At 33.8% G+C, this 24,886-nt stretch overlaps 1 long non-coding RNA gene across 2 annotated transcripts in view; it reads right to left on the minus strand.

Annotated features, from left to right (window-relative positions):
* Window positions 1–23,805, minus strand: part of LOC134475681 (uncharacterized) — a 61,391-nt gene extending 37,586 nt beyond the window's left edge. For both annotated transcript variants that reach the window (XR_010046865.1, XR_010046864.1), the window contains exon 1: window positions 23,698–23,805. This is a non-coding gene — a long non-coding RNA (uncharacterized LOC134475681). The remainder of the gene's footprint in view (window positions 1–23,697) is intronic.
* Window positions 23,806–24,886: the final 1,081 nt, after the last annotated feature.

The following is a 24,886-nucleotide window of genomic DNA, read 5'->3' on the forward strand; positions in this document are numbered from 1 at the left end:
CCAGATGCAACTCAGGTTGCGTCCAGTTATTCTCAAAGATTGATGCCCAGGTATTTAGGATCATCTTCACCTGGAATACCTTAGAAATGCAAATTCATAAACTTTTCTGTTATTGAGTCAGAGTCTAGAGTTCAGAACAAGAATACCTTTTATTGTCACTCCGCTAGGGTACAGTCTTGCTCATCTAGGAGAGCTACTGATCAAAAGCCTAAAGCCAGTAATCTATTCTTTCTCTGGGAGATAAGTTGGAGGACAAATATATTTCTGAATATTTTTTGCAACATATAGTAAAAGATACTGTACTGTGCATTCACAAAAAGTAGTGGCTCAAGAAAACAACCCACATGCAAATGATACTACTGGACTCTGTATGCAAAGGCTTGAATTAGGCAATCAAAAAAATCACTGGACTGCCACCACTACCACCTCCCACCCTCAGACCTTCCTTGCACCAGGCACACATTTCCTGCAAACCACACACCAGATCAGACAGCTGCCAGCTGCCCACTGCCCTCAGACTTTCCTTGCCCCAGGTGAACTTTTGCTGTGGGCTATGCACCAGACTGGACTCCAGCCCTCTTTCAGCCCACTGCCCTTGGCCATCTCCTGGACAAAATACTGCTTTTGATGTTCCAGTCCCACTTTCCCTCCCAGAACACTGAAATGCAGTGCATTAACCACACTGGGTTGATAGAAGACTCAGTAACCCCTCACCCAAACAGAACATTTCAGCAGGCTCCAGTCAGTAAGGTGAGTTTACCCCTAAAACAGAGTTCCTCATAGGGTAAAAAGGAGAAGTAGCAAAACTCTCTCCTGTAAGACCTTGGAAAGTTGGGTAAGGGTGAAAGTGACTCCTTCCTCCACCCAGAGAACATCAGGAAGTTTGAGGAGGGTGCCAATATGGGCTCCCCAAATTGGAGAAAATTAAAAGAGCTTATGAGACACCTAGCAACACAGTAGAATCTCAGTGGAGACAAACACTCTAGACATGGATTTCTGGTGACCTGTAATAACCTCAAGACAGTAAAGGCAGGAACTATGGGTTGATTTACATCAATATTCCTAGACTAGTCAGCCCAGGAAGAATATAGAACTCACCCAACAGGAAACAGAGGAGAAATTCAGGTGACTGGCCTTCCTCTTCATTGTGGTATACAATAATCAGACAAACATCGACTACCCAGTAGGACCCTAAGATACACACTACCGGCAGTTGTGACTATTGGGATTGAAAAAGCAAATATTAGCCCAAAAAGTGAAAATGCCAAAAAGTAAAAGCAAAATGCAATCTCAAACATCGAGTCCATCAGAAGCAAGAACAGGGAACAGTGAAATAGAGGGCTTTAAAAGTCATACACGAGGAATATCTGAAAAGATAGCAAATGAAATAAAGAAAAAAAATCTTTATGAGATTTGTTCATCTATATTATGAGGCTGTAGAGGAAATCAAACTAGAAATAATTTCTCACATAAAAACAGAAATAACAACCTTAGTAAACAAGTTGATCAGCATATGTAAATAAAAAAATACAAGAGCATGGGAAATTGATTGAAACCTTGAGTGAACAATACAGAAAGAAGCAGAATCTGTGAAACAAATTCAAAGAGATAACCAAGAAAAAAAGTTATTGAAACTGGCAAAATTGTTTAAAGAAGCTGAGGATAGAATTTCAGACTTTGAGGACAGGACTGCAGTTAGTGATCATGAAAGGGTAGAACTTTCAAAAACAACAAAGCAGCACAAAATGGCAATCCATCAGCTTCAAGATGATGCCAAAAGAAACAATATAAAGTAACAGGCATCAATGAAGATACAGGAGTCAGTGCGAATGAGATCTATAAACCATTTACAGAAGTATACCAGAAAATTTCCCAGACATGGAGAAAAAATCTTATATGCAGATATGTGAGGCATATAGAATGCCAAGCAATCACAACAACACAAATCCCCACCCAGACATATAATAATTAAGATCCCAGACATACAGCATAAAAAGAGAATACTAAAAGGTGTTAGAAAAGACACAACTAACCTATCAAGGAAAGCCCATTAGAATCATGGCAGATTTTTCAGCACAAAAATTCAGGTTAAAATGAGCTTGGAGTGAAGTATTTAAAGCCCTAAAAGAAAACAACTTTCATCCCAGACTGATGAACCCAGAAAAACTGTCTTTCAAGTTTAATGGAGAAACAAGATACTTCCAAGATACTTCCATGATGAACAACTGAAGAAATTCATTTCAACCAAAGCAACCACAGAAAAAAATATACTAGATAGAGATTTAAAAGACCACAATCGCCAGAACAACAACAGAAAGGAAACACGAGGTAGGGCAAGAAATTAAATAACAGGGAAAAGCAAAAAAACAAACAATAGGAACATAATGTGGCAAAGCTGAGCCAGTACATATTAGTTACATCCATAAATGTAAATGACCTCAATTCACCTACCAAAAGAAACATATTGACAGAATGGATCAAGAAACAGGATCCCATAATAATTCTGCATATAAGAAACACATCTGACTCAAAAGGAAAGTTATAGATTAAAAGTCAAAGGCTAAAAAACAGTATTCCATGCAATAGGAACCCATAAAAAGGCAGGTGTAACTATCCCATTTGCAGACAAAGTGAACTTGAAACCTAAAATGATTAAAAGAGATAAAGAAGGCCATTACATACTTGCTGATGGAAAAATTCAAGAGGAAGAACTAACAATTATAAATATATATGCACCAAATAAAGGAGCACACAACAATATAAGACAAATACTAAGGCACATGAAAAACTAAGCACACAAGAACACAATTTTAATAGGGGACCTTAACACCTCCCTGTCACAGAGAGATAGATCAACTAGACCAAAAATTCAGCAAAGAAGTAACAGAAGTGAATCATACCTGTGAGAAAATGTACTTAGTGAACAATTTACAGAGTGTCCCACCCAACCAAATCAGAATATATATATATACATACTTATCAGCTGCACATAGGACATTCTCCATATACTAACTCATAAAACATTCTTAAACAAATGCAAAGGGATTTAAATTATCCCATGCATAATATCTAACCACAGCACACTGAAATTTGAAATCAATGCTAAAACAAAATTTCAAAATCTGCCTTGATGCATGAAAACGAAATAAAAACCTCCTGAACAACAAATGGGTTACAGGTGAAATTAAAGAAGAAATAATATAAGACCTACAATTCAATGAAAATTCAGATACAATATATTGTAACCTGTGAGACACTATGAAAAGCAATCCTAAGTGGGAAATACATAGCAATAAATTGTCACATCAAGAAAATAGAATGAGCACAGATAAACAACCTAATGTTATATCTCAAGCTTCTAGAAAAGGAAGAGCAAGTCAAACCCAAAGCTCACAGGGGAGAGGAAATTGTAAAGAGCAGAGCAGAAATTAATGCAATTGAAACTAAAAAAAAAAAAAAAAAAAAAAAAAAAAAAAAAAAAAAATCCAAAAATTAACAAATCAAAGAGCTGGTGTTCTGATATTAAAAAAAAAAAAAAACAAATTTGTTATACCTCTAGCCAACCTTATCAAGAAAGAGAAAGAAAAAAAAAAACTATCACACAATAAGGACTGAAAAGAGGGAAATTCCTACAGATCCCATGGAAATTCAAGAGATCATGAAAACCAACTTTGAAAATCTCTACTCACATAATGTGGAAAATGCAGAGAAATGGAAAAATTTATGGAAACATATGTACTACCAAAGATTAATCAAGAAGATATAACAATTTTGAATAACACATTACTATCGAAATTGAAAATATGATTAAAAACTTACCAACAGAGAAAAGCCCAGGCCGTAATGAATTCACAGCTGAATTCTACAAGAAATTTAGAGATTTGATGCCAATACACCTTAAACTCTTCAATGAATTTGAAAGGGATGCAATCCTCCCTAGCTCATTCCTGGAGGCAAGTATCACACTGATACCAAAACCAGAGAAAGACCCAACCAAAAAGGAGAATTATAGGCCCATCTCACTAATGAAGATTGATGCAAAGGTTCTCAATAAAATACTGGCAAATAAAATGAAGCAAATCATCAAGAAGATTATACATCATGACCAAGTGGGATTTATTACAAGAATGCAAAGATGATTTAACATAGACAAATCAATAAATGAAATACACAACATCAACAGAGTGAAAAACAAAAACACATGATCATCTCAATAGACACAGAAAAAGCTTTCGATAAAGTCCAACACTTGTTCATGATAATAACCCTACAGAAACTCAGAATAGATTGTATCTACCTCAATCTCTTAAAGCACATTTATAACAAGCCAATAGCCAACTAAAAACATAAATTGAAAGTCTTCACACTAAAATCAGCAATAAGACAAGGATGTCCACTATCACCACTTCTATCCGATATTGTTCTGAAAATATTAGCCAGGCCAATCGGACAAGTGAGAGAAATAAAAGGAATAAAGATAGGATAGAAAGAAGTAAAATTATCATTATTTGAAGATGACAAGATACATTAAATAGAAGACCCTAAAAACCCCATTAAAAGACTAATAGACATAATAAACATATTCTGTACCAAACCAGATACAAAGTGAACACTCAAAAATCAATAGAATTCTTGTACACAAAAGAAAAACTCACTGAGACAGAAATTCTGGAAATATTGCCTTGCACATCATCCAAAAAACTGAAAAACCTAGGAATCACCCTAACAAAGAATGTGAAAAGACACATATGCTAGAAGTTATACTACTCTGGGGGCTGGGGATTTAGCTCAGCAGCCTAAGTACCTGCCTTGGAAGTAGGCAGTCGTGGGTTCGAACCCCGATACCGATAAAAAGGAAAAAGAAAAAAAAAAAAGTTATACTACTCTAAAAAAGGGGATTGAAAAGGATATTAGAAAATGGAAGCAGACCAGCTCTGCAGGTCTTGAACTGGCTTGCACAGGTCTTGCCACTTCCTGCTGGGCTTGGCAGACTCTGGAGTTCTGGGTCTGCCAGCGCCAGGGATTCCAGAGGCTGAGCAACCTGGGGTGAGTGTCCCCACACTATCCCCAAGCCCAGATAGTTTGGGATCCTTGCTCGGCCCTGGACAGGGAACTTTGTGGCTTCCTGTTGCACTGGACCAGCTCTGCAGGTCTTGAGCTGACCTGCCTCCAACCCCAGTGACCTTCTCTCGATCCAGGGAAATGGGCAGCCAGAGTTCCAGGAGTTGAGAGCATAGACGATGATTTCCAACAGGCCCTGGGGAAGCCTTGGAATAACACTTGAAACACAGAAATATAGGAAAATGACAAAATGAAAGATCAAATTACAATCACAAACCTCCAGCCCACTGAAAGAATCCTTAGGAGCTAGGTACATAGAAGAAAATATATGCCATACACCTGAAATATCAGACATAATTGCAACTGAAATAAAGAAGCAAATCCTGGAAGCTTTAAAGGAATTCAAACTAGAAATAATCTCCCAGGTAAAAGAAGAAATAATAAAAGAAATGAAAGAGATGCTGAACATATCTAAAGAAGACACAGTTAAAAAATTGATGGAATGAAACAAAAAGGTAGAATCCCTGGATGAACAATATAAGGAAAAAACAGACTATATAAAGCAGATGCAAAGAGATATACAAGTAATCAGAAACTCCATTCTAAAACTGCCTCCATGAGGGTGAAGATAGAATTTCAGACCTCAAAGACAAAATTTCAGCTTGTGAACAGGAAGGGAAAGATCTTTCAAAAATAACAAGAACTCAGGAAATAACAATTCTACAACTACAAGATGATACAAAGAAAAACAACATAAGATTGATAGGAATAAATGAAAAAGAAGGGCATAACATAAAGGATGTCAAGAGGATATTTAGAGAAGTAATAGCTGAAAATTTCCCAAACAAGAGATTGGAAACTGACATCAGGATCAGTGAAGCATAAAGAAGTCCAAATAGCCATAACCAAAATAAAACTACACCTAGACACATAATAACCACCATCCCAGAAATCCAACAAGAAATATAATAATAAAAGCTGTCAGAGAGAAAATACAGACCACCTATAAAGGAAAACCTATCAGAATCACAGCAGACTTCTCAGCACAAACAATAAAGTCAAGAAGAACATGGAGTGAAGTATTTCAGATTCTAAAGGAAATGGTATCCAACCTAGACTAGATGTACCCTGCAAAACTGTCCTTCAAAATGGATGGAGAAATAAGATACTTCCATGAATAAGAACAGCTGAAGAACTTCATAATCACCAAGCCACCCCTGCAAAGAATACTGAAAGATAGTTTAGATACACTTAGGAAAAAACCACTAAACAAAGAAGACAATTAATCAGAACAGCAAGATAAAGATGCAACAGCAGCAAGATAACATGTCAAAAATAAACCAACATATAATAGTTATAACCGTTAATGTAAATGGTCTCAATGCATCAATTAAAAGAAACAGACTGGCAGAATGGATCAAGAAACAAAAGCCAACCATATACTGTCTATAAGAAACCCATCTAACCCAAAGTGATACTCAGAGACTGAAAGTCAAAGGATAGAAAACAATATTTCATGCCAACAGGAACCCCCCAAAATAGCAGCGGTAGCTATTCTGTTTGCAGACGATGTGAACTTCAAACCAATAATTATCAGAAGAGATAAATTCATTACATACTGATTAGGAGAAAACTTTAAGAGGAAGAGATAACAATCTTAAATATATATGCACCAAATTCCAGCGCACCCAGTTATATAAAACAAGTATTAATGGAAATAATAAAACATATTAGCAGTAACACAATTATAACAGGTGACCTAAACTCACCATTGACCCAAAGGGACAGGTCAACCAAACAGAAAATCAGCAAATAAATAACAGAACTGAATCACACCTGTGAACAAATGGAATTTATAGACATATACAGAGTGTTCCATTCAACAACATCAGAATACACATTCTTCTCAGCAGTACATGGGTCATTCTCTAAAATGGATCATATATTGGCTCACAGAACATATATAAATAAATGGAAAAGAGTTGAAATTATCCCTTGCATGTTATCAGATCGTAGCGCCATTAAATTAGAAATTAGTAATAAAAGATACTGCAAAAATCCCAAAGACTCATGGAAACTGAATAAAACATACTTGAGTAATCAGTGAGTCACAGGGGAAGTTAAAGAAGAAATTAAACAAACCTACAAGCAAATGAAAATACAAATACCACTTACAGGAATCTGTGCGATGCAATGAAAGCTGTCCTCAGAGGAAAATTTATTGCACTGAGTGCCCATATCAGGAAAACAGAACGAATACAAATGAACAAACTGATGTTACACCTCAAATATCTAGAAAAAGAAGAGCAAGTGAAGCCCAAAGCCAAAAGAAGAGAGGAAATTATAAAAATCAGAGCAATAATCAATGCAGTAGAGACTAAGAGAACAATACAAAGAATCAATGAATCAAAGAGTTGATTCTTTGAAAGAATAAATAAAATTGATAAGACCATAGCCAACCTTATTTCAAAAAGGGGACAAAAAGCTCAAATCCATGCAATAAGGAATAAAAAATGCAAAATCACTACAGACTCTGTAGAAATACGGAAGATCATCAACACCTATTTTGAAAAACTTTACCCTCATAAGCTTGATAACACAGAAAAATAGACAGATTCCTAGAAACATATGAAGTACCAAAGCAAGGTCAACAAGATGTAAAACTGCTGAATAACCCAACCTCTATTAATGAAATTGAAAACGTAATTAAGTCCTTACCTACAAAGAAGAGCCCAGTGCCAGATGGATTGATTGCAGAATTCTATAAGAAGTACAAAGGGTTAAATCTGACACTCCTCAAACTCTTCAATGAAATTGAAAGGGAAGCAATCCTTCCTAAGTCATTCCTGGAAGCAAATATTACTCTAGCACTAAAACCTGAGAAAGACCCAACTAAAAATGAGAACTACAGACCAATCTTCCTAATGAACACAGATGCAAAAATCCTCAATAAAATATTAGCAAATAGGATGCAGCAAATCATCAAGAAGATTATACACCATGACCACGTGGGACTCATCCCAGGCATGTAGGGATGACTCAACATATGTAAATCAATAAATCTAACCGATTGTATCAATAAAACCAAAAGTAAGAATCACATGATCATTTCTATAGATGCAGAAAAAGCTTTTGATAAGGTTCAAAATTCATTTATAATAAGTTTACAGAAAATTGGAATACATGGTCTTTACCTCAATATAATAAAGGCCATATATGACAAACCAACAGCCAGTATCATACTAAATGGCCAAAAATTGAAGACCTTTACCTTAAAACCAGGCACAAGGCAAGGGTGTCCCTTATCACCTCTCCTATTTAATATAGTACTGAATATACTAGCAAGAGCAATAAGACAAGAGAGAGAGATAAAAGAAGTAAAGATAGGCAAAAAAGAAGTTAAATTATCATTATTTGTAGATGACATGATACTCTAAAAAGAAGACCCCAAAAACTCCATTAAAAGACTCTTAGTTATAATAAATAAATTCAGCAGTGTCCATGGGTACAAAATCAATACTCAAAAATCAATAGCTTTCCTATACACTAAAAACAAATTCACTGACAGAGAAATAAGAGAAAACATAACCTTCACACTAGCAACCAAAAAATGAAATATTTAGGAATTACTCTCATGAAAGAAGTGAAAGACCTATACAGGGAAAATTGTAATACACTGAAAAAAGAAATTGAAGAGAATCTCAGAATGTGGAAAGACATCACTTGCTCATTGATAGTAAGAATTAATACTGTGAAAATGGCCATTCTCCCAAAAGTGTTATAGAGATTCAATGCAATTCCAATAAAAATAGCATCAACATACCTCATAGATGACAAGAAATCACTCCTAAAATTCATCTGGAGGAAGAAGAGACCTAGAATAGCAAAAACAGTTCTAAGCAGTGAAAGCAAGCCAGGAGGCATCACAATCCCTGACTTGAAGTTATACTACAAAGCAACCATAGTAAAATCAACACGGTACTGGAATCAAGAGAGCCAAAGATCAATGGAATAGATTAGAAGATACAACCACAACTACAAACACACTCAACCACCTTATCTTTGATAAAAGGGCCAAACAGGTTCACTGAAAGAATGACAGTCTCTTTAATAAATGGTGTTGGAAAAACTAGCTCTCCATATGCTGAAAACTAAAACTAGACTCATACCTATCACCATGTACTAAATTAAAATCTAAATGGATCAAAGATCTGAATATTAAAAGAGAAACACTAAATCTATTGGAAGACAAATTGGTTAAAAACCTTGAAGACATAGGGGTAGGTAGAGAATTCATGAACAGGACTCAAACCACATGGGAAATACTTCCTAGAATCAATAACTGGGATCATGTCTTATTAAATAGTTTCTGCATGTCAAAAGAAATCTCCAACATAGTGAAAAGAAAACCCACAAACTGGGAAAAAATCTTAGTGAACTGTACCTCAGTTCTGCCAAAAAACGTATAAAGAATTGAAAAAAATCAGACGCCCAAAATTCAAAGATCCAATCCAAAAACGGGTGTCTGAGATGAATACACACTTCTCAGATGAAGAAATACAAATGGCAAATAAATACATGAAAAAAGTGTTCATCTTCATTACTCATTAGAGAAATGCAAATTAAAACAATACTGAGATTCCATCTCATTCCTGAAAGAATGGCCAGGATCAAGAAAACCACCAACCTCAAATGCTGGAGAGGCTGTAGGGAAAAAGGAACTCCCCTGCACTGTTGGTGGGAGTGTAGACTGGTGCAACCATTGTGGAGGTCAGTCTGGGGATTTCCCAAAAAGCTGGAATTGGAAGTCCCATTTGTTCCAGCTATTCCTCTTCCAGGCATATTTCTAGAACTGAAAGTATCATACCACAGTGATATATGTGCACCCATGTTTATAAGAGCACAATTTGTAATAGCCAGATCTTGGAAACAACCTAAGTGCCCATCAACTGAGGAATGGATTAAGTAAATTGTGGTATTTTTATACAATGGAGTACTTCTCAACTATAAAGAATGATAACATTGAGATATTTATAAATAAATGTGTGCAGCTTGAAACCATACTCATAAGTGAAATAAATCAAACTCACATGTATGAATACCGAATAGTTTCCCTATTGTAAGAAATGATACAAATAGATAAAAGTACGTGGTTATCATGATTCACCATACATGGCTTTAAAGCCTTATAAAGTTTTCATTCATTAATTGGAACGACTTTATTCTGGGCTGTTTGGTATTATTTTCTGTGATAATATGAGCAGCTATTCTGAAGAAAACAAGACATCATAATAGCTAGTGCTGTAATAATATCCCATTGTTTTGAAGTCCCATCAAGCTTATGCTCTTCTATCTCCATTGGTCTTACCATGTTGTATCTTATTGGATTTTATTATATGATAATATAAACAAAACTTTTATAGACAAGGAGATAATATAGAAACTATTGTTCTTTTCTGTTAGTTGGTTCTAAATACTCTGTAATACTTTCATTCTCTTGAATAGTTTTACAATGTCTTCAAATATTTGATGCTATAATATCCAAAGTTATACTCAAATATTTCAAGGAAAGAGACACTATGGTAACTACTCTTATGTTGGGTTATCTTGTGGTGAAACACTATGGTTCTGACTTAAATTGTTCTGTTCTGACCTGTGTTGTAGTATTGTTATGTCCTCTTTTATCTCAATCTCCTTTTATTTACTTATTTATTTAAGGGAAAATAATTAAAAGTATGGCAGGATTTATTATAGTAATGATTTTGATTTCCTATTTACTTGATTTGAAGCCCTGTATTGCTCTCACCATCTTGTTTTGACTGATTTTGCTCTATTCTGTTTTGCTTGATAGTATCAATTTTCAGAGCATAGGCAACTACTTTGAAGACAATAAGATTCACTCTGATGCCCATTCTGGTTTGATTTTATCTTCTTTTGAAGTCCTGTATGCCTCCAATGTTTTTGTTTTATTGGTTTTGTTCTGTACTATTTTGTTCAATTTTATTATAACTGATGAATTAGGCAATTCTTTTTAAGGTAGCAAGAGGCATTATGGTAACTATTGTTGATCTCATTGTATTCTGTTTTTACGTCATGTACTATGTTCATCCTTTTGATTTGACTCTGTTTTGTTTTGTCACATTTGGTTTTATTCTCTTCCAAAAAAAAAAAAAAAGTAATAAGAACTGTGGGAATGGGGCTGGGAATTTAGCTTAGTGGCATAAGCACCTGCCTTGCAAGCAGGCAGTCGTGAGTTCGATCCCTGGTACCGATAAAAAGGAAAAAAAAAAAAAAAAAAGAACTGTGGGAGTAATAAAACCCAAAATGTTTAACTGTTATTGTAAAAAAAAAAACAAAAAGATAGGAAAAGAAATTGCTCTAAAGGATCCAACTGCAAATGGCTTTAAGTGTGTAAGATAGATGACCATATTACTAAGTTTTTGTTAGATAATTGAACACAATTATTTGCAGTCTCATTGTTTGAATGTTCACATTTTATGCTTTAATTTTATAACTTGAACAGCTATTTCTAAGATGACATTGTGTAATCTATTAACTAGTGATTTCTTACTGTTTATTTTTTGATATTCTGTATTACTTGTACCCTTTTTCTGGTTTTTTTTTCTTTTTCTCTTTAAATAAAATTAAAAAGAAAAGAAAATGGAAGCATATTCCTTCTCTTGGTTAAGAAAAACCAACGCTGTAAAAATGGTCACACTCCCAAAAGCGTTATACAGATTTAAAGCAATCCCAATCAAAATATCATTAATATAACTTGCAGATCTAGAGAAAACACTCCTAAAATTCATTTTGACTTAGAGGAAACCTAGAATGGCAAAGGCAATGCTAGGCAACAAAGGCAAAACAGGGAGCATCTGAATTTCCTGCCTTGAAATTAGACTATAAAGCCACAGTGATAAAATCAGCACGGTACTGGCAACACTACCTTTTGTGAATGCATGGTACATTATCTTTTATTACAACGTTTTGTATATGAATAATCTGTTCTCTCTATAATTATGTTTTGTTTGTAAATATTATGTTTGGCAATTTATGTATTGATACATCTACAAATATATTGGAATTCCACAAAAATCTACTATGCAATTGAAACATATCTTGTTTTTCCCAGGTAATTGTTCTTTGCTAATATTTGTAAGTAGAACTAATGCTAAAATAAATAAATCACACAAGTCTCCTTCTGTGCTAATGTTATGATTTTTATAGAACATATACTTAGTAATAAAAATGTTGGACCGATAATTATGCTAGTATTTTAGTTTCCCAAACATTGTCCACATTTCCCCCTAGGGCTTATTTAATTTTTTTTCACAATTTAATACTTTTTAAGATTTCATATCATTCTTCATACTCTATTTGATTTTATCAAACTTTTCATTTCCTCAAGAGCTGTGAGTTCGATCAGCACAAATTTCTTAAGTAATTGACTTAATATTATAAAATTGACTAAAATTTGAAACATTTGCTGAAATTTCTGTTTCCTTCTCTACATATTGCTTCATTATATCACTTGCCGTGTTTTAATTTGTGATATTTATATGCTGTAGATTTAAGCATGTATATTTTAGATTTTGATGTTTGTTAATGTGAGTCCTGCAAATACGTTGTACAAACTATGGCATGTATTTTAATTTTCATTTTGTCTATTAAGAAACAGAACATTTTAATTTTGCATAATTAACATCTTACTTTGAAGTTTTTATTTTTTTCTTTCTTCTTTTTCTTCTGTCTTTTTCTACTGTATTCTTATTATTTGTTTAATATTTCTTTCCTTGTTAGAGTTAGCTATAAGGTTTTGTTTTGCTTCGATTTTTTTTTTTTTTTTTTTTTTTGGCTTGCAATGCAGAAAGCAGAATTGAATTCCCTGCCATTATGCTGTAAACATTTGTGCAGGAGACAGACACAAGTTTACCAGGTGATTCATTTGCAGGATTATCTGGCTGACATAAAATATCAACAAGCTTCTTCACTTTATACCTCCACTGGCCATTTAACAGATGTACTTCAGCTTCCTGGGCCAAGAGAAAATATAGAACCAACCTAAAGGGTGCCAGCTTGTTCTGCTCAACAATTACTTTGTCAAGGGCAAAGACAACAAGAAACAGTCACATTGTCTTTATGAATATTTATAGCTTTATTATCTCCCTATACTATACTGTTTTATTATTCTAGTATCATTATTCGTTTTGATCTTTCAGGCTAATTCAGTTACAGTAGGCATCTCTGACTTATTTCTTGTTTTAGGGGAAAGATTTTCCTGTAAATTTATTGTACTCGGTTTTGCTCATTTTAAGGATATTTCTTTCCATTACTACTATGATTTTTCAAGTAATCAGTGAGTTTAGACTTTGATAAATATATATATATTGCACCTTCTCAGCTTTATGAACATACAAAAGAAAGAATAGAAAGTTTGGAAAAGGAAGCATACAAGGAAATTTTTCTACGCTGATGACAAACAAACCAGTGTCCTACAGGAGAGATGTCTCATTGTTAGACAGAACACATACCTTCTCATTCTCTATTTCAGGGTCTTGAATTGTATTTAGTTTATCATATTTTCATTGTTATATTCTGGATGTCATATTGATATCTATTGTTTAGTGAACCAAATTCAAGTTTCAATCTAATTATTTTATTCATTAATTTATATTTTCTGTATCTTTTCATTTCCAAAACATCAATATTTTCTTTCTCAGACTACAGAATTATTTTGAATTTTGTTACTGCTTGATAACAAAAACTCATGTTTGTTCAACTATTTAATTCCACACGTAATTTATTTGCATGGAATTTCAAACAGCTGAATTCCCTAGAGGCTAATTTTGCTTCTATAACCCTAATCTCATTCTGGGACAATTTTCAGACACCTGAATCAGAACCATATGCACCTAGAGTGTTGAACTTTGTTACTTCTAGGCACCAGAGGGTGGATGTATCAATCTATATTTTTTTTAGTTTTTTATTAAAAAAGCAGAACAAAGATAGAAATGATATAGTATTTCAAAAATAGTAGGAAATTAATACTTTTAATATATTGCATATTGTTATATTAGAAGTAGTTGTTCAGGTCACAAAATGTGTATCAGATATTCAAATTCAAGAATTCCTTAAGTCATTTCTTCATGGTCTTAAAATTGGGTGATTGACTAGGAAGAGCCCTATGTTAGCTATTACACTAAGCTTCTTCAAGTATGTAAGCGTCCTTCATTTTAGAGAGCACATATGTTTAACATATCATTTGTTACTTTGTCTTTGGGGCTCTAAATTGATAAAGAATTTAAGGAAATCAAAAGAGACAACTATTTGGAAACCTTAGCACCCCAAAAATAAAAATAGCATAAAATCATGAAAAGTTTCACTTTATAAATATGGGGAAATATGTGTATACACTTTATAAATATAGTATTTCACATTTTTTATTGAAAATTGAATGCTTTACCAAGAGATAGAATCAACCTTAAACCAAATAATATCAGATATCTTCAGCTCATTCAAAAGAGACCATCTTTTGATCCCCATTTTAGGCAACAAAGCAAATAACCTAAATTCACCTATATTATTATATGAGCTATGATCTTATATCCATAATCTCTATTTAATGTGCCCATGTCAAAGACCCTGGTTTATATTTCTACCACCATTATTCCATACTCTTAAAATCCTTACTTATATCTGTTTTTTTTTAACCTCTGCTTGTATAAATTAGAAAATGTAAGTTCACTGGGAGTGTAACATTTTTCCTTGTGGGTCACTCTGGGTATTTCCCTTTTAGGTGCCATAGGTCTAGAGTTGGGAGGGTGGTCCTAAGGAAGGCCAGCACTGTCTTGCTTGGTGACTGAACCAGGAAAGGTCATTATACTTTCAATAAGCAATGCAGGATTAGTTTCTTCAGGCAGAGGTTGACAGGCCTATATCGTAGGGTCTGGGAATGAGGATGCCTCTGCCACATAGTGGAGAAATTTCTACCTCTTGTAAAATAATATGATCAAAATTTAGGAGTCCAATGTCCCCAGTCTCTTCACCAGCCTCTTCAGGTTATTCTCAAACATCTCCATCTTTATTTAGCAGATCGCATTTTTTTTTCATCTGTGCCCTCAGATTAAATACAGGTACCATTTAAACCAAAGCATTAAACTTGTGCTATGATTTAGCTGATCACATTAGGAAGGATTGTTTTTGGTTTTCAGCAAAATTAGCCTGCTGACTAGAGGAGAGAAGATGCTCCTTCAAGCCACTCTCAGAAAAATTTATATTGTTAATAGGAGCTCAAAATTTTCTGTAGTAATTCATCCAGAAATGCTAAGAGCAACACCAAACATCAATATATTTCTCATTCTTCCAAAAAATATTCAAAAATACTGCATTCAGAGTCATTAAATTCTTTGCATCTCGAAAGTAACAAATGAGGAAAGTTAAATGAATCTAGATTGCCTATTACTTTAAACAGTTCACATCACAGAGTATTAGCAGTCACTACATCATCTAAAGAAGAGAAGACACCAATTTTAGTTCTCATCAAATTAGAAAGCCAACTCCACTGACCACTAAGCCTATTAGATAAATGTATGTTTAAAAGTCGGATTCTTTTGAACTATTCCTGATACCCTAATCTGTTTTTGTTAGCATTCTCTAGAGTAACACAGTCAATAGAGAGTATAGTAATAAAAACCATAAGAAGATTTATTACAGGCTTACAGGATCAAAGGTGGGGGAATCCACAATAGCTGGCTGCTTGCTGGAGAGCAAGTGGATCTAGTAACTGCTCAGCCAAGATGGAAGCCAAAGAACAAGAGTAATCAAAAATACAGCCCACATGGGGGATACAGCACAGCTCCACAAGAGCCTACCTGGCAAGTGAAAGGTCCTGAGTTTAATTCCTGGTGGGGGGAAAAAAAAGACACAGATGCAGTACCAGCTCACTACAGAGTCCACAGTAAAGAAGGGAGCTCTTGAGAAACCTCCCCTTCTTTTAGCCCATTCAGGCAAGAAGTCTATTGTTTGGTACCACACACACTGGGGGCAAGTCTTGGTCACAGTGTAAGCCCCCTCATGTCATTCCCTCCACACCCTAGAAGTGTACTTCAGTTATCTGCTAGGCATTTCTTATATTCAATCTGATGTATCATGATTAATGGTCATAAATTATAAAGCAATATTTTAAATTAATTTGAGTTATTTTGGTAATTTTCAAGTTTGAATAAAAAGGAATTTAAACCAGATATAGTGGAGTTCCTGGTTTTATTAAAAAAAATACTGAAGCTATTTTATTCTGTAAGACACATGAACAATAAAGAAAATAAAATCTGAAAGCAATGAGAAAATCATATTTATGCTAATTTGGTTCTGTGAGTTTAGTTCTATAATTGTCATAGCACAAACACTAAGGACTTTATGATCAGTTCCTGGACTAAATATTATACCTATAAAAAGGATGTTTCATGAAAAAGTTGCTTGGTATGCATAAATCCAAGCTCCTATTTACAAATGAGAGGCTTTCTGGGGATGTGGCTGAAGTCATGCAGCTCCCTCTGGGCCGTCCCTGCAGTAATTCACACGCCTCAGCTTCTACAGTACAGCTGTGAAGTCAGTAGGGAGTCATTCAATTATTTGTGATTTTTACACATCTGTCAGCTAAATTCAAGCATCAAATGCAGAATTGTACACATGGGGATCTTTAAGGGATTTGTGTCTCTCCCTGGAGGGCGTTGGATCCATCTACCAATAAAAGATCCCTAAAGGAGTTTTTCCATCTGTAAGAGATATATTCTCATTTTCTACTATTGCTGAAGCTATACAAGCCCTGACATTTTTGGAAACAAAAAGATATCTATAATCAGAAATAAACTGAAAATTATCCTGCAGATTAATCTGGCATATTTTTTAGAAAATGTGAGATTTCTGAGTACCCTGTGGCATCACAGTGAATGCCACTCTTTAATTTAAAAGGTTTTAAAGTGACAGATGATGGAAGATTAGATGGAAACTCTTCAAATCTATATTAGCTTAGGTAGGAGGTCTCCAAATCAACTGGGCATTTTAAAAATTTGTGGTCAGGTACAACACAAACATACCTCACTCATTGTACAAAATTGCTTGTAATGAGATTCTTCTGGAGTAGTTCAATATCAGAAAGAATAGTCTTGCTAATTGTTATGCCTAAAATTTAAAACTTTTAATCACCTATGCTACAGAATTTTGTTTTCTGTATAATTGTAAAACATTACAGAATATTTGTTCTAAATAATCAATTTGAAATTTAAAGACAGTTTGGCTTCTGATTCTAAAATTTAGTTTTGAATAGTACTGAGATATTAATTCTTACCACACACTTATTTCATTTCTTATTTTTATTTGTATTTATTTTATTTCCTAACACTATATGGTAAAACTATTGCACTACCTGAAAAATGGTATTAACATATTAGCCTTCTGCTTAACATATTTGTACGTAGATTAATGGCTCAATCTTTAAAATCAATGTTTTTACCTGAATTCAATTGAATAAAAATACTTCCTTGGATTCTTATAAATTATAAATAGAAAATATTTGCTAGTATTCTGGATTAGTAATAATAAAACTGCTACAACTGTTATTATTGTGCAGGAGTCAGGGTGCTGCTGAGTGCCAAGGAACAAGGTTCTTACATGTTACGTAAAGAAAAGTTACATGCGTTACACAGGTACAAACGAGCAAACAAGGAAAATGTATTGAAGGAATAGTTGGGGCCAAGTGCCACAAACTTGCCCAGACAGGGAAGAGACATAAACCTGGAGTGCAGAGACGAAAGTGTCTGCTATTTCTGGTCCAGAGTCCAGTCAGAGGTCTGTCTGCTGGGTGCATGTGACAGCTCATGCTAAGTCATGCCCTCTGTGTGAATCCACAGGTGCTTTCTCCTCAGTCACTCTCCTTGAGGTGCAGCCCATATGGATGAGTAGTTAATGAACTGAGTTTATCTAAAGCCAAATGCTCTTTGCAGAGTTTTTTTTTTTTTTTTTTTCCAGAGATTCTTAGCCGGCACCTGATTTGAAGATTTCCCCAAGAACTGACTTATGGGCTACTTCTTTGTCTGTTAGCTGCCATTTGAGAGTTAGATAGTGTGTCTGTAGGTAGTGACAAGGCCTCTTAATTGTGGATGATGATGTGTTCCTTTGCTCCTGATTAAAAGGAAAATACATCCTGAACCTATGCTATTATTCTAATATGAGAGTCTCCTACCAACTTCTGGTTATGTATTTGAGATTGTTTCTGTGGTCAAATCATGTCTCATAGCTAGATGTAACCTTACTCAGTGGCCCCTGAGTCCAAGATAAAATGACCTCAAGATTGAATGTAATTTTCTCTCAAAATCTGTATATTTAAAGTTAATCCATAATGTGATATGAAATATAACTTCAGGAGTTGCTTAGGATATGATGGTAGAACCCTCATGAATGGATTACTGATATTAAAAAAGAGAACTCAAGAAGCTCCTTGCTCTAAAATGTGAAGACACTTCCAGAACAAACTCATCTTTCAACCAGGAACTAACCCTCATCAAACATGGAATCTGTGAAAGTCTTGCTTATGGAGTACCCTAACTCTAGAAACTGTGAAATATTTCTTGTTGTTCCTGCTTATAAATCATCCAATCTATCATATTGTCTTTAAACAACTCATAGTGATGTAGACACCTCTGCAAACATGCAAGAACTCTCTATACAGTAGTTTCAGGGGCTGTGTACATTACTTTGTGTATATACCTCCCTATAGGAACCAGACATTGTCATGTATCCTTCCCTAAAATATGACTTACATCTAAAAGATAATGATACGAAAAATCCAATTGTTTCAAGAAACACCATTAGTAGATAAGTGCAAAGATCTCTCTAAAGATTACTGTTTTTAATTAGTGAAGTTTCTATAGGGCTTACTGAGTTCATTGTAGGGAGAGTAATTCACAAAATCATTCGATTTGCATGAAATGATCAAATTTAATGGATTTTGTTCAATCTATGCTCACAAAAATTAGAGTGCCCCAACAGTGTGACATAATGTTGGAGAATTCTCCACAAATCAGAACAATATGAAAAAAAAAAGTGGATAGATTTGGGAGAAAAATCTCCATAACACTTCCACAAATCTGTTTTGCACATAAGACATTTACTACTTTTTTTTTTCTTCTGGGAAAACTTTTCAAGAATGACTATGGAGAAAACTGCCTTGAAAGATAATATCTCTTTCAGGAACAAAAAGGACATTTCTCTAAGTTTAGAAAATGAAAAACATGTACCCTTTGGAAGAAAGAGCTGAGAGATTTACCTGCATAATAAAATATTCAAATTCCATAAGACCAAAGTTTCTCCATTATGACACAATTCGCACTGCATTGCCAAGTGCTACCAGGCACTCAATCCATCACCCTAAAGTGACTGGAGCTTGGGGAACAAGTACACAGTTCTTGATATTCAGGCTTTTGTGTTTGTTGAGACTAAAAACCTATTCTTTTGTTTTGGATCAAAGAAGCTAATCTTCTACCAAGATGTAAAATATTCTGTGCAGCAAGCGTATTTGTTGTGTATCACAAAAAAATCTCAGAAGTTTTGCAGATCGGTATAACTAAAATTTCCAGCTTTATAATTCAAGGACCAAAAGTTATACCAGTTTACCATCACCCTGTATTGACTCAAAAAGTCTAGTATAACGTTTGACTCTACCATTGTCTCATTGATTTTGGGTTATAAGTAAAATAATTAATTGTAAAATTAAAGAAACATTACTCCACAACATTACACTGAGCATAAAGGTCTAACACATCGAGAAGACCTAATCTTTCCTTTATAATGGCATGGGCAACATAGATTAAAACGGGAATTTATTTTTTCCAAAGAACACAGTACAAAATTGGAGAGGAAGAAACACCACTGTATTATTGTTATAGAAGTGTATTGAAATCTATAAAATCTATAAAAGTCTGGCCAAGGACCTACCTAATAATGATACAACTGTAGACTGTACTGAGTGGAATTGCAAATCGGTACAATCTAGAATTATTGGTCAGTAGTGTCTGGTGTCCACCTCAGTTGCTGCATGATAAAAAGTTGTTCAATTGTAAAGAAACAAAAATGACATTATATTTTAATTCACATACATTATATAAAATACCATTTTCAGTTCACTGTTACATTAATATAAGACAAAATTATGATTTTAATGTTAGAATTAAATGAGCATCAGATTTCATAGGCAATGACACACAGAATAAATGAATATTTTTATAAACTTATTTTGTGTTTTTATTGAATGACATGCCTACTGAAAATTATTGACTACAAAAATTAATGGATTTGGCTGCAAGAATATGGTATACAGTTTTTAGAGTGTTTAAATGACTATGTATGAAAGACAAAATTAATTGACCTGGAAATACACTTGTAAGAGGTCTAAAAAGGAGTATGACTGCCATTAATATTTTTATGACAATACGTTTGGATCCTATTATGTTTCAAATACAGCCAAGTGCTCACGAGTGGAGAAGACAAGAATCTGTGTCCTAATAAAAGTAACTATTGTTTTCCAAGTAAGGATGACATGTACCACTTGAGAACTCCTAGATCATATCTGGACTCATTGTTTCCTTATAAGGTCAGAAGGAAAATAGAAAATAAATATATGCGGAGTCTATATTTATTGTTATTTCAACTATGTCTGGTGACTTCTCCCTTTAGAGTTATTATCAAAGTTACACTTTGTGTAAAATTCTAAATGTGTGTATAGAATTGGATAATCTTACCATATATGTCACACAAATATACAATTTCTTGAAAGGCAATGTTTATCTTACTTGAATGACAGTGTAAGTTTTATATTATATCAGTGTTTCTTTTTTCATTTTATATTAAGAGAGAAGAAAGATGATAAAACTGCTGATATCACTAAGACAACTCAAATGTATCACTTACAAGCTCTAAATTCAAATCATGACATTTGTGACATGGATTATGGGATTTTCTTGTTTGCTGAGATGTGGAGACTGGAGTTTAATGGGTTTCTTGTTTGCATCACTTGATAAAGTTTTACAACTTATTCAGTTATTTACTTTCGTATATTTCATTACCTGGTTTACTTTCCCCAAAGATTAAAGAAACAAAATGATGTTTTTAAAAAAAAAAAAAAAAACTTATGAAATGAAATAGAGCATTTTTTTACCAAGTATGGTGATATTTTTTTCAAACTGTCATCTACCAAAATCCAATACACTTTTCCACTAAATTTTTTTGTATTTGTTCATATTATTTCTTTATATACCTCCACATCCACAGTATCAATGTACATAAGGAAAAAATATCTAAAGTTTCAGAGTATAAATCTGGCTTATCAACAAAACACACAATTACCTGTCTGAGCTTTCCTGCTAACATACTGGCAGGAGAAACAACTGGATCCCTTTGCTTTAAAATCCTTGTGCATAAAGATGCCAAACCTTCTCTCAAGGCAGGCCCAATACTGATAATTTCCTGAGCCAATTTATTTCCTAATTATATCATTCTCCTTAAAAGTGTGTATTCTTTCCCTTCAATCTAGTTAGATGATCACAGTCCTATCCACTATTCAGAAAAATGAAGGATTTTTCCACGTCTTTCCCCTATCAAACTCATGAGGTTTGACTGCATTTTCTCTGCCTCACTCCATTGTAAAGTGTTCACACTACGTGCTAACCTGAAATTCTCTTATTTACATATTCCCTTGTGCAGTTATTGTCTGTCTTCATTCTAGGTGATCTAGAAGCTGCAGTAAAGACCTGGAATCCCAGGTCTAGAATATTGTCTATCACAATGTCGGTGCTTAATTTAGTAATTTAACCTTGGAACTATCTATCTTATTGTAATTTACTTAAAAATGAACTAGCTGGAGGTGAATGAATCTAATTTAAAGAGAAAGGATTTTTTTTTTCTATGTCAACCATTTTTAACACTAAAACCAAAAACTGCCTTCTGAGGAAACAAAAAGTTGGCACTTGATAAAAGAAGCTATATTTACTTTTCTTGGAAGCATTTCCATTTGAATTATATTGAATTACCTGAAGCAGCACAATATTTTCAAGATATAATTTTTAAACTTGCATTCATTTCTTAGCCCGAGTTAAAATTCTCACCTTTATGTGTTTAACGCATCTTGAGCCTGCCAGTTAGGAAATGTAGTTCTGTTTACCTGATCTGATCCTTAGTTACTCTTTACATGACAAAGCTGATGAATAACATTTTTTTTTGCTCAAAAACTATTTGTTTTAGAGTAGATACTTTCAGCGTAAAATCAAAGCCACCAACAATTTTAAGCACACAATGTTTTGTAGAGATTTTCTACATGACTGTGGATGTGATTATATCCATCAAAATAAAGACAAAATTGAGAACAAGGAAAGCAGAATACTAAAGAGAGCACTGAAAGAAAATAAGAGAAGAAAAGATGAAGTGGAGACAGAGAAATAAAGGCATGCAGTCTCTAACTGTAGCTCATGTACTGTAAAACTAGAATCACGAAGTTTATCTCACAAGTTCCCTTTCCATGCTATTCCTGAAATATATGGATCTTAGCGCACATTTAAGGAGATTGTGTTATTTTTCCCTAGACAACAAATTAAGGGCTACCACATTTTCACAGTGTGTAAAACTGCTACCAAGGGCTCCAGATTTTTTTTTTTAACTGCCCTTTTCCCTAGTCAGTGCCTGGCATTTCCTGCTCCTTTTCTCTCTCCAGACACCTTAGCTGTCCTTACTGATTCACTCTGGATTCAAAGTTGAATTTCTTCTATTCGCTACCAAAAATGAGTCTTTCTCATTATCTGTAGGCCTTATATACTAAAACGAACCCATAGAGCAAAGTTATTTTAATTACTTTCTTCAGCCTAGGGAAATGGAAAACAGTAGAAGTATCAGAAGTCTCTCCCCATACCCACATATCTAATTTCTTAATCAAAGAATAGCACGGCTGGGAACTTACATATATTTTTGTGTAAGAAGCTAACATGCAATCAAAGAAAATGTAGAAAATATATTTTCTCAGCACAGATTTACATTTTCACTTTTTGTAACAAATAAAAACTTCAAGATGTGCTACGAAACACTCTCCAGAATCCCCCCTCATCAATTCCTAGCTGCCAACAATCACAGAAACAATCATGATACATAAAATATCGGTACCCCACAGATCTTATAACCAGGGAAGCCTTTCTGGGAAGTAAACACGCTATTCTCAAAGTCTAGGGATTCATGGCCCTGGAAATAATAAAATATATGACCCGTGTCTTCTGTCTTCACTATGAGGTTTGCTGCCTAAGGCCACTGGGACGTACTGCCCCAGAGAAACAACATACATAGTTTTCACTGTTGAAATTTTTCTGATCTTTTAATAATGTTTAATTTTTCTCATAAAAATATTCCAAACAATAAACTACCTGGATTAACAAAATTTAGGTTTATAAATAAATAAAATAATGAACTAAAAAAATAATATTTTAAAACTTAGTGAATCTAAAGGGAAGTGTTATACAGACAAATGTGCTAAGTATAGCTTTTGGATACCAGATGCTTTGCATAAACTCATTAGTTTCTTGACTTTATAAAATAGATACTTACTGTTAGCAGTGAATGAACTCTCAGAGTTAAGGTCTAAATATGACTTCAGATCATCAAACTATTGTCTGATTTTTCAGTAGGTGTTGGAGGTAAGTTTTTAGAAAGAACTAAAAGGAAATAAATAGGAAGAAACTACCATTACTTTGAAGAAATCACTTTTTATCCTTAAACTGACAGTTCAGCAAAATCATGAAGTAAATTATAAAGATTTGATTTGAAAAAAAATATGACTGATATTTGGAGAGTCATCCAAAGTTAGACAAAGCCAACGTATCATGTGATATATATATATATATATATATATATATATATATATATATCAGGAAATAAACATCTTGCCTATATTACAGGCAAGGGAAATAATGGTTCAGTGATCCAGGGAATAGTTCTATAGTGACAAGAGAGTAATCTGGGAATTCATATGAGATTCAGATGAACTCCTATTTCTATTCTCTTAGACATATTTTTAGATAATTTAGTAATGCTTAAAATTCTTAGATAATATGTATTTAATCTTAATTTAGTAATGCTTAAAACTCAGTGTACCTGATCATCTTGAATAATTTGTAACAGGATAATCTTTGTTCAGTTTTTGAAATGGGAGCTTTGAAAATACATGAAATCAGTTAACATAGGAATAGTTTTGTTTCTTCCATTCCTTCCCAAAACCTGTCTTTCGTTTCTAATTTTCTTACTAAATACTATCCATAACATTGACAGTGTCAAAAAATCTATAAAAAGCATTGCATACCATATATTTACAGTCTTTGTGCATTAAAAATACTCTATAAGAACAAGAAAATTTAAACATGCTATTGTATACACAACATTTTACACATTGTGCTCACAGCATTGTATATACAGAATTGGATGTAGGCTGGATGTAAGATGAGTTCTTTATATTTGCTCTCACTCTTGAATGGTATGACATGTGTATTTCTGAGAAATGTAGGTATGTTATCAATTTTTCAATTTTCAAGAAATTACTTAAGAAACGTGTTTCTACAGATAAGATGGAAAACACAGAGTCTGCGGCCAAAAGAAAAGTTGTGTGTGCAAAATGTGTGTAAACATAATTAAATCGGGGCAATAAAACTGAAATTTCCCCATAATGATAACTATAAAAATAGTGGAATGAAATCCTATACTTAGGGCATAGAAGGGAGCAATATAAGGTATAACAGTATGA

Source organism: Cavia porcellus, unplaced genomic scaffold, assembly GCF_034190915.1.
Source record: "Cavia porcellus strain 051 isolate PalLab524CR breed Dunkin Hartley unplaced genomic scaffold, mCavPor4.1 scaffold_4, whole genome shotgun sequence".
NCBI classification, from domain to species: domain Eukaryota; kingdom Metazoa; phylum Chordata; class Mammalia; order Rodentia; family Caviidae; genus Cavia; species Cavia porcellus.